General features: G+C 40.0%; 1 protein-coding gene across 3 annotated transcripts in view; it reads right to left on the bottom strand.

The window, feature by feature from the left end:
• LOC133561623 (apolipoprotein A-IV-like) overlaps window positions 1–6,547 on the bottom strand; it is a 31,005-nt gene extending 24,458 nt beyond the window's left edge. For all 3 annotated transcript variants that reach the window (XM_061915030.1, XM_061915031.1, XM_061915033.1), the window contains exon 1: window positions 6,396–6,547. The gene's annotated coding sequence lies outside the window, so the exon portion shown is untranslated. The remainder of the gene's footprint in view (window positions 1–6,395) is intronic.
• Window positions 6,548–12,210: the final 5,663 nt, after the last annotated feature.

Raw genomic sequence — 12,210 nt, 5'->3', positions numbered from 1 at the left:
AACTAATTGTTGAAGCTTTGAAGATTCGAATTCTTTCCCATTCTTGTTTTATGTAGGGCTTCAGTCCTTCAACAGTCCGGGGTCTCCGCTGTCGTATTTTACGCTTCATAATGTGCCACACATTGTCCATGAGAGACAGGTCTGGACTGCAGGCGGGCCAGGAAAGTACCCACACTTTTTTTACGAAGCCACGTGCTGAATGTGACTTGGCATTGTCTTGCTGAAATAAGCAGGGGCGTCCATGAAAAAGAAGGCGCTTAGATAGTAGCATATGTTGTTCCAAAACCTGTATGTACCTTTCAGCATTATTGGTGCCTTCACAGATGTGGAAGTTACCCATGCCTTGGGCACTAATGCACCCCCATACCATCACAGATGCTGGCTTTTCAACTTTGCATCGATAACAGTCTGAATGGTTCGCTTCCCCTTTGGTCCGGATGACATGATGTCGAATATTTCCCCCCAAAATTTTGAAATGTGGACTCGTCAGACCACAGAACACTTTTCCACTTTGCATCAGTCCATCTTAGATGATCTCAGGCCCAGAGAAGCCGGCAGCATTTCTGGATGTTGTTGATAAATGGCTTTTGCTTTGCACTTACAGATGTAGCGGCGAACTGTATTTAGTGACAGTGGTTTTATGAAGTGTTCCTGAGCCCAAATGCAAGAAATTTAGGTATTTCAACATCTACGGTCCATAAAATCTTTAAAAGGTTCAGAGAATCTGGAGAAATCACTCCACGTAAGCGGCACGGCCTGAAACCAACATTGAATGACCGTGACCTTCGATTCCTCAGACGGCACTGTATCAAAAACCGACATCAATCTCTAAAGGATATCACCACATGCGCTCAGGAAGACTTCAGAAAACCACTGTCACTAAATACAGTTTGTCGCTACATCTGTAAGTGCAAGTTAAAGCTCTACTATCCAAAGTGAAAACCATTTATCAACAACATCCAGAAATGACGCCGGCTTCTCTGGCCCCGAGATCATCTAAGATGGACTGATGCAAAGCGGAAAAGTGTTCTGTGGTCTGACGAGTCCACATTTCAATTTTTTGGGGGGAAATATTCGACATAGTGTCATCCGGACCAAAGGGGAAGCGAACCATTCAGACTGTTATCGACGCAAAGTTCAAAAGCCAGCATGTGTGATGGTATGGGGGTGTATTAGTGCCCAAGACATGGGTAACTTACACATCTGTGAAGGCACCATTAATGCTGAAAGGTACATACAGGTTTTGGAACAACATATGTTGTCATCTAAGCGCCGTCTTTTTCATGGACACCCCTGCTTATTTCAGCAAGACAATGCCAAGCCACATTCAGCACGTGTTACAACAGCGTGGCCTCGTGAAAAAGAGTGGCCCGCCTGCAGTCCAGACCGGTCTCCCGAAGCATAAAATACGACAGCGGAGACCCCGGACTGTTGAAGGACTGAAGCTCTACATAAAACAAGAATGGGAAAGAATTCCACTTTCAAAGCTTCAACAATTAGTTTCCTCAGTTCCCAAATGTTTATTGAGTGTTGTTAAAAGAAAAGGGGATGTAACAAAGTGGTGAACATGCCCTTTCCCAACTACTTTGGCACGTGTTGCCGCCATGAAATTCTAAGTTAATTATTATTTGCAAAAAAAAATCAAATAAAGTTTAAGTTTGAACATCAAATATGTTGTCTTTGTAGCATATTCAACTGAATATGGCTTGAAAAGGATTTGCAAATCATTGTATTCTGTTTATATTTACATCTAACACAATTTCCCAACTCATATGGAAACAGGGTTTGTATTGTGCTGGAAGTGTGTTCATGTTCCAAATAAACGAAAGAAAGAAAGAAAGGGTGAGAAATTGTACTTATGTTATTTTTCTTACCAAAGTGTTGGTAACTTTAAACTTGCAAGACATTGAGACACAAAACCAGCTGCCATTTTCCATCATTTCTAAATGACTCAGAAGCTAAAAACACTTTTAAACTCCAATAATCTCGCTGACTCGGCCAGAAATGCGGAGAAGATGTCATCCAAAAACAAAACATGTCAGCTCAAACGAGCCTCTGCACACACTCCCCCTGTCATTGCTTTGTTTTGGTCTCGATTGAACTTTGCAGACAATTTACGGTCATGACTCGCTCGCTTCCCAGCACCCACTTCCCCTCCCGCTTTTGTTCTCATGTGAGCGTCACCAAACTTTCACTTCCTCTGCGCCATCAAAAAAAACAACAGTCTATTATGTCCATGTTTAGCATTGGAGGAAAAGTAGAGAGACAAGTAGTGTGACAATTGCAACATAAAGAACACAAATGTTGGCGCCTCACCTCCAAGAAAGCACTACACTAGGTTATCATGTCTTATCGGGACTTCACTTTTCATCTTTGCTCCTGGGCAGAAACGTCACCAAGTCCCAAAAGGGCAAGGATCAGGACACATGAACACATTTGACACGCACCTTTTAACACTAGCTTCAATTACATTCACTTGTCTTTGCATTGAAACATGCGATAACATGTATTTATAATAATAATAATAACACGAAAAACAATATATGAAATAGTGTAACTTTAAGAACAAATGTTTTCACCAAATTACTAAATGGTTTTTACACCATCAAGTTCTTTATCCTTATTTTGGCCTGATTAAGCTAAATTAAATACAAATAAATACAAAAATATTTTAGAAAAAAAGTGACGCTCAACTTGCAAAAAATACATCAAGTCAAAAAAAAATGTTGGTACGTTAAAATACAATTTTTAGAGATGTCCGATAATGTCTTTTTTTGCCGATATCGTCTAACTCTTGATTACAGATATTAGGGATGCACCGATTAATCGGTAACCGAATATATTCGGCCGAATATGGCAAAAAAAGCCACATTCGGCCTTTGGTGGAATGAGTTAAAAACAAGGCCGAATAGTGGCGTGTGACGCAAATTTTTTGACGCGGTGACGCAATCAACCAACGTGCAGTGACGCGGTGACGTTGGAACTAGGCGCCTTCGGAAAAATGTCAGCAGTGTGGAGATATTTTAAAGTGTCGGAAAGTGACAAAATATTTGCAGTTTGCAATGAATGTTCAGCCAAACTGTCTAGAGGAGGTGCCTCAGCAAAGACCTTCAGCACTACTGCTTTAATTTATCATTTAAAAGCCAAACACCCAGAGAAGCATGCTGAGTACCAGAAAGTGACGGCTGCGGCTGAAAAAGTTTGCGACTGACAGTGCCAAAGCAAACGGAATTACAAAGAAGGTAATGGAGTTTATGGCTTTGGATGATCAACCGTTTTGTGTTGTGGAGGACGTTGGCTTTCGGAGACTCATGGAGCACATTGAGCCCCGTTACACGATACCGAGCAGACGGTATTTCTCTGATGTTTGGATGTATGACAGTGTTGCAGCCCGCGTCCACGAGCTCTTGGTTAAAGTTAATGATGTTCACTTCAGCTTCACGACAGACATATGGAGCGCGGATGTCAGCCCCACCAGCATGCTGACTTCAACTGCACAATGGCTAGACGAGGATTTCACGTTACAAAAGATTGTATTTCACTCACAGGAGTTCAGGGGGTCCCATACGGCAGCAGCCACATCCGACGCATTCACCAGGATGTTTGAAATGTGGCAAATAGACCGGGCTAAAGTTATCTATATTAAAATAAATTAAATTAAAATTGTTTTGTACATAGTTAGTTTCCTTCTTTTTATTCTGAAGCTGAAGTACTGTTATTGACAAATCTGTTCTGGTCTGGGATATGTTGTGTACCTGTATAAGTGTATGAGGTTACAAGCACACACTTATTGAGATTTAGTGGGGCCTCTGTTTACATTATTAGCCTGTTGTGTAGGCTACCTGTATAAGTGTATGAGGTTACAAGCACACACTTAATTGAGATTTACTTGAGCCTTCTGTTTACATTATTAGCATATCTACTGTGGCTAAGCAGACTTTTGCCAAAAGGACAATAATTCATTTGTTGTGGGTTTATCCACTTTAATGCACTTTATTTTTTTTTTGGAATGCATGTTTTGTTTGAAGGCCTAATATAAATGAAAAACTTTTTGCTTTTTTTGAAAAGTAAAGGCTACTGGAATATAAAAAAATGTCAATATTCAATAAAAATTTACTTTATTTGAAAAACATGTCTAAATATTTATTCTAGGCTATTTATGCGATATAAAAAAGTTGTGAAAAACTGCATTCATTATTCGGTATTCGGCCAAGCACTTAAATTTTATTCGGTTTCGGCCACAAATTTTCATTTCGGTGCATCCCTAACAGATATCAATCGATACCGATATATCCAGTCGTGGAATGAACACATTATTATGCCTAACATTGTTGTGATGCCCCCCTGGATGCATTAAACAATGTAGTAAGGTTTTCCCAAATAAATCAACTCAAGTTATGGGGAAAAAAATGCAACATGGCTCTGCCATATTTATTATTGAAGTCACAAAGTGCATTATTTTTTTGAACATGCCTCAAAACAGAAGCTTGGAATTTGGGACATGCTCTCCCTGAGAGAGCATGAGGAGGTTAAGGTGGCGTGGGTGTATATCGTAGCTCCCGGAAAAATTAGTGCTGCAAGGGGTTCTGGGTATTTGTGTTTTGTTACGGTGCGGATGTTCTCCCGAAATGTGTTTGTCATTCTTGTTTGGTGTGGGTTCACAGTGTGGCGCTTATTTGGAACAGTGTTAAAGTTGTTTATACGGCCACCCTCAGTGTGACCTGTTTGGCTGTTCACCAAGTATGCCTTGCATTCACTTGTGTGTGTCAAAAGTCGTAAATATTATGTGACTGGGCCGGCACGCAAAGCACTGCCTTTAAGGTTTATTTTTTAAAACAGATACCGATAATTTCCGATGTTATGTTTTAAAGCATTTATCGGCAGGCCGATATTATCGGACATTTCTAAAAATTTTAATAAAATACTATATATATATATATATATATATATATATATATATATATATATATATATATATATATATATATATATATATATATATATATATATATATATATACACACAGTATACTGTATATGTAAGCGATAAGTATGCTTAAAGGAAACTTTAGTTCTCAAGTCTTTAATTGGCCAAATGTGTTAAACAAAAATAAGAAAATAGAAAACGCAATTTATGTTGCAATGAACACCATTTTTGATATAATAGGGTTCATTATTATTAGAATATTCATAGGAGAAAAACTTTGGTTCCAAAGTCTTTATTTTGCAATATATGTTAAAATAAAATAAAATAGAAAGGATAGAATAAGGTAAGTATTCTTCCGGGGAAAATTTACTGAGTCTGCATTTGGTCAAGTATGCTAAAATAAAATAAAAAAATAAAACATTTATGTTATGTGTTGGCATTGCGATTGCTGATTATTGGGATAATATAAGAAAAAAATCCTTGGTTCTGGAATTGTATTCGGTCAAATACATTAAAATAAAATTATTCAATGGATAAAATAAAATAAGTATTCTTGGGGGAAAATATTGAGTTTGAGTATTTGGCATAGTATGTTAAAATAAAATAGTAAAAAATTATGTTGCAATAATGACACATTTTAGTAGAGTCAGGTTAATTAATGTTAAAATATTCCTATGATAAAAAATAAAAATAAAAAATACAAATAAAATAAGTGAATTTGCAAAAATAACATTAGAATAGCTGAACCGTTTGAAGATTCTTATACAAAACATTCAGTTATTGAGTTTTAAAAGAGCCAAGTGTGATCAAATTCAATTCCTTTTTTTTTCTTTTCAGAAAATGGTTCATTAGTTTAATTTAGTGGTCCCCAACGTTTTTGTAGCTGCGGACCGGTCAACGCTTGAAAATTTGTCCCACGGACCGGGGGTGTTTTTTTTGTTTTGTTTTTTTTTTCTTTGAAGAATTACAAATCATGTGTGCTTACAGACTGTATCCCTGCAGACTGTATTGACCTATATTGAATATATTGTGTTTTTATGTTGATTTAATAATTACATTTTTTTATTTCTTGTACGGTCCGGTACCAATCGGTCCGCGGCCCGGTGGTTGGGGACGACTGGTTTAATAAATTCAATGTCGGTGAAGTCAAAATAAACTTCAGATAAAAAGAAAAAAGAAAACAATCGATCATGTTTGTTAGTAACTCTACCGTCGGTCACTATATTAGGTACAGCTGCAGCAAAGCCTTTATGAGAGCTACTGTATTTATTTACTTGCTGACTTCCTTCCTGTGTGTATGTGCTGTTACTGCCACGCAGAACCATTAGACCCCAATCGCTAACTGGGGGAGAAAGAAGGCGGTCGTCTGGGCCAAAGAGCCGAGGCACCAGCGTCGAGATTTACATGAAAAGGCAGCGAGCTTTGACATCCTGCTGTTACCATCTTTTCACTCTCATGACAACACTTACTTGTCTTTGTCATGCCGACCCTCAAATGTTTTGCAGATTCAACACCTGCTGAGCTCCTGTCGGCCTTTTGGCGTCGGGGGAGTCCTCCGTTTGCTGAAGGATAGAAAATAAGTGCATTTAGCAGAATAATATCATGACAGCTGAAAAAAATGCATGTACTCAAAATTTTGAATGAAGTTATAGCAACAACTAAGACTTAAAAAGAGACAGTTGGTTAAACATATTCTAGTAATGTACAGACATTATACTTACAATAAACAATAATCATTCAATGTTTGTTGGATTAAACAATAAGGCCGGTAACTTTTTGCTACTTTTGCAAATGCTTTTTCCTTCGTTATTACCAAGTTGGCAGCTTCACTCTATCGCTCAATCCTTCTATTTCAGTGCAGGGGTGCCCACACTTTTTCTGCAGGCGAGCTACTTTTCAATTAACCAACTCGAGGGGATCTACCTCATTTATATATATCATTTATATTTATTTATTTATGAAAGAGACATTTTTGTAAACAAGTTAAATGTGTTTAATGATAATACAAGCATGTGTAACACATATAGATGTCTTTCTTTCACGAATATAAGTTGGTGTATTACCTGATTCTGATGACTTGCATTGATTGGAATCAGACAGTAATGATGATAACGCCCACATTTTCAAATTGAGGAGAAAAAAAGTTGTCCTTTCTGTACAATACCACATGAAAGTGGTTGGTTTTTGGCATCTAATTCATCCAGCTTCCATACACTTTACAAGAAAAACATTGGCGGCAAATTCCGTAGCTTGCTTGATTGACATTCACGGCTCTCGAGGGTCTTGTGAGATGACGCTGGCTGCTGCCAGTTCATTATTATGAAAAAATGACAGAGAGGAAGGCGAGAAACACTTTTTATTTCAACAGACTTTCGCGCCGTCCCTTCCGTCAAAACTCTAAAGGCCGACTGCACATTTCCTATCTTCACAATAAAAGCCCTGCTTCATGCTGCCTGCGCTAACAAAATAAGAGTCTCGGAAAGCTGGCGTGCACAAGTGATGTGCACGCCAGCTTTCTGAGGGATCGCTTGTGCACGCCAGTTTTCCGAGACTCTGTATTTAGTTAGCGCAGGCAGCATGAAGCAGGGCTTTTATTGTGAAGATAGGAAATGTGCAGTCGGCCTTTAGAGTTTTGACGGAAGGTACGGCGCGAGAGTCTGTTGAAATAAAAAGTGTTTCTCGCCTTCCTCTCGGTCATATTTTCATAATAATGATCTTGCAGCAGCCAGCGTCATCTCACAAGACCCTCTGGTACCGTGAATGTCATTTAAGTGACGTCTTGGTGAAGATTGATGATCACTAGTTTTTAGGTCTATTATTTTTAAAAGCGTGGCTGGAGATCGACTGACACACCCCCCGCGGTCGACTGGTAGCTCGCGATCGACGTAATGGGCACCCCTGTTTCAGTGTCTATATTCTATGTCAATATCAATACTTCAATAACATTGTCCACTAAATAAGAACATAGCCCTTAAATTAAGTCAGTCCGTGTATTATTTATTGTTATTATGTCTAGTATATATGATTGAAGGTGACTACATTATGTGCAGGGGGCTCTCCCCATGTTAAAAAGACATACAAACTCCGTTTCCGTATGAGTTGGGAAATTGTGTTAATGTAAATATAAACGGAATGCAATGATTTGCAAATCATTTTCAACCCATATTAAATTTTTGCAAATAATAATTAAGAACACCTTTCCACTTTGCATCAGTCCATCTTAGATGATCTCAGGCCCAGAGAAGCCGGCAGCGTTCCTGGATGTTGTTGATAAAGGGCTTTTGCTTTGCATAGTAGAGCTTTAACTTGCACTTACAGATGTAGCGACCAACTGTATTTAGTGACAGTGGTTTTATGAAGTGTTTCTGAGCCCATGTGGTGATATCCTTAAGAGATTGATGTCGGTTTTTGATACAGTGCTGTTTGAGGGATCGAAGGTCACAGTCATTCAATGTTGGTTTCCGGCCATGCCGCTTACGTGGAGTGATTTCTCCAGATTCTCTGAACCTTTTGATGATATTATGGAGCGCAGATGTTGAAATCCCTAAATTTCTTGCAATTGCACTTTGAGAAAGGTTGTTCTTAAACTGTTTGACTATTTGCTCACGCAGTTGTGGACAAAGGGGTGTACCTCGCCCCATCCTTTCTTGTGAAAGACTGAGCATTTTTGGGGAAGCTGTTTTTATACCCAATCATGGCACCCACCTGTTCCCAATTAGCCTGCACACCTGTGGGATGTTCCAAATAAGTGTTTGGTGAGCATTCCTCAACTTTATCAGTATTTATTGCCACCTTTCCTAACTTCTTTGTCACGTGTTGCTGGCATCAATTTCTAAAATAATGATTATTTGAACAAAAAAAATTTGTTGTCTTTGTAGCATATTCAACTGAATATGGCTTGAAAAGGATTTGCAAATCATTGTATTCTGTTTATATTTACATCTAACACAATTTCCCAACTCATATGGAAACGAGGTTTGTATTTATTTATTATTTCTTTGGCTTTTAACACTACATGAGTTGTGTGGTCCTCTGCGTTTTTCAAATTGTGATTTCTATTTATTGTTTTAATCGGTTTTACCCTTTAAAATCGTTTTTAATCATTTATTTTCATGTTGTTTTTGTATTTATTTTTTTGTTTTTATTCAGTCATTGGTGGAGTTAAGGATAATATTGTAATATTGCTTTTAATATTGTTGTGCAGCACATTGGAAAAAAGTCTGTTGTTAAACGTCTTATACAAATAAAGGGGATTGGATTGAATAATTCCTACTTCACAGAAATTAACTAAATCATAGTCAAGCCTGAACCAATTAACAGCAATTAACAAGGGATGAGGGTTATTATTCACATTATTTATTTTGTTACATAAACCTTATTCACTGTGAATAGATGGCGACTTGTCCAGGGTGTACAGTGCCTTCCGCCCGAATGGGTTTCAGATAGGCTCCAGCGACCCCGAACGGGACAAACGGTAGAAAATAGATGGATAAACGGAAATCTTAGTCAATTAAGCTTTTTAGTTGAGATGTTTTAAATGCAACAATGCCGGAAATGTGTCCTATGAAAAAGTGTCCGACCGGAACTCTCTAATAACTAAAGTTCCTTGAGTAAATGTAACTCACTACACCGGTATGTTTTAGCGCTTCCATAGCAAGTCTACTGAAAGATATAAGTATGAATTTTACGCTACTTTATATTAGAGATGCCCCATAAAAAGATAGAGAAAAAGATGAGGCTTATTGACTATGTCGTCGACACGGACTACAGTGGCGGACGCGCGCGCATTTTCAGGACTTGTGTGGTTTACTAGCGCCATATTGCAGTCTACACGTATCTCTTGTGTGACTACCATCACACTTATCATTACACCAAGTACCAAATCAAAATGCTTCAAGGTCGGTAAGCACAACCAGAATTATTTTGTACATTAGGCGCAATAGGTTATAGGCGCACTGTCGATTTTTGACAAGATGAAATGATTTTAAGTGCGTATTATAGTCCGAAAAATACGGTATATTTAAAAAAATATATTTTATATTAATTTATTATTTTAAATTGTCATTAACAATTATTTATGAATACAGTGTCTAAAATGTTACAGGTTTATTTCATCAATAGATTGATATTTTGAGGTATGAAATATTTGGGCCCAATTTATTTTAGGCATGCTTTTAGCCCTTTGTGTTAGCTATTTATCTCGCAAACAATACTGTAATGAAATAGTTTAATATTTTTTTCTAAGTAGTTAATCTTTTCAAAAGTTGCATAAAGTTCTTTCTGCAAATAATACAAGATATACCATGACTACATTTATCTCTGCCTTCGGGCTTTGATTTAGATTTTTTTTAACATTTTTGTTATGTTGATGAAGTCAGATGATAATGTATAAAATTGTCATTTATTAAAAAATTGAACGGATACATTCATGCACTGTATTTGTTCATGTTTTATCCAAAATATAATTATACATCAATATCAGAGATGTCCCATAAATGCTTTAAAATGTAATATCGGAAATTATCGGTATCGGTTTAAATAATTAAAATACGTGACTTTTTAAAACGCCGCTGTGTACACGGACGTAGGGAGAAGTACAGAGCGCCCATCCGTCTTCTTCCGCTTATCCGAGGTCGGGTCGCGGGGGCAGCAGCCTAAGCAGGAAAGCCCAGACTTCCCTCTCCCCAGCCATTTTGTCTTGCTCTTCCCGGAGGATCCCGAGGTGTTCCCAGGCCAGCCAGGAGACATAGTCTTTTCAACATGTCCTAGGTCTTCCCCGTGGCCCCCTACCGGTTGGACATGCCCTAAACACCTCCCTAGAGATGCGTTCGGGTGGCATCCTGACCAGATGCCCGAACCACCTCATCTGGCTCCTCTCCATGTGGAGGAGCAGCGGCTTTACTTTGAGTTCCTCCCGGATGGCAGAGCTTCTCACCCTATCTCTAAGGGAGAGACCCGCCACACGGCGGAGGAAACTCATTTCAGCCGCTTGTACCCGTGATCTTATCCTTTCGGTCATGAACTAAAGCTCATGACCATAGGTGAGGATGGGAACGCAGATCGACCGGTAAATTGAGAGCTTTGCCTTCCGGCTCAGCTCCTTCTTCGGCACAACGGATCGATACAACGTCCGCATTACTGCAGACGCCGCACCGATCCGCCTGTCGATCTCACGATCCACTCTTCCCTCACTCGTGAACAAGACTCCTAGGTACTTGAACTCCTCCACTTGGGGCAGGGTCTCCTCCCCAACCCGGAGATGGCACTCCACCCTTTTCCGGGAGAGAACCATGGACTCGGACTTGGAGGTGCTGATTCTCTCTCCGGTCGCTTCACACTCGGCTGCGAACCCGATGTCCACGCGATGCTGCAGAGTCTTGTCAACCAAGACAGCCCCACAGTATCCAGAACCTCAAGGAACTCCGGGCGGATCTCATCCAGCCCTGGGGCCTTGCCACCGAGGAGCTTTTTAACTACCTCAGCAACCTCAGCCCCAGAAATAGGAGAGTCCACCACAGATTCCCCAGGAACTGCTTCTTCATAGGAAGACCTGTTGGTGGGATTGAGGAGGTCTTCGAAGTATTCCTTCCACCTATCCACAACATCCGCAGTTGAGGTCAGCAGAACACCATCCGCACCATACACGGTGTTGACAGTGCACTGCTTCCCCTTCCTGAGGCGGCGGACGGTGGTCCAGAATCGCTTCGAAGCCGTCCGGAAGTCGTTTTCCATGGCTTCCCCGAACTCCTCCCATGTCCGAGTTTTTGCCTCCGCGACTGCTGAAGCTGCACACCGCTTGACCCGTCGGTACCGGTCTACTGCCTCCGGAGTCCTATGAGCCAAAAGAACCCGATAGGATTCCTTCTTCAGCTTGACGGCATCCCTCACCGCTGGTGTCCACCAACGGGTTCTGGGATTATCGCCCTGACAGGCACCAACTACCTTGCAGCCACAGCTCCAATCGGCCGCCTCGTCAACAGAGAACCAATAAACCTTAAAGGAACTGCCTTTGCGTGCCGGCTCAATCAGATAATATGTACGGCTTTTCACACAATGCAAGTGAATGCAATGCATACTTGGTCAACAGGCATACAGGTCACACTGAGGGTGGCCGTATAAACAACTTTAACAGTTACAAATATGCGCCACCATGTGAACCAACACCAAACAAGAATGACAAACACATTTCGGGAGACCATTCGCACCGTAACACAACAAATACCCAGAACCCCTTGCAGCACTAACTCTTCCGGGACGCTACCTCCTCATGCTCTCGCAGGGAGA

The sequence above is a fragment of the Nerophis ophidion genome, linkage group LG11, assembly GCF_033978795.1.
Source record: "Nerophis ophidion isolate RoL-2023_Sa linkage group LG11, RoL_Noph_v1.0, whole genome shotgun sequence".
Classification (NCBI taxonomy): domain Eukaryota; kingdom Metazoa; phylum Chordata; class Actinopteri; order Syngnathiformes; family Syngnathidae; genus Nerophis; species Nerophis ophidion.
Note: the sequence above shows the minus strand (reverse complement) of the source record. Positions and strands in the feature narration are given on the sequence as shown.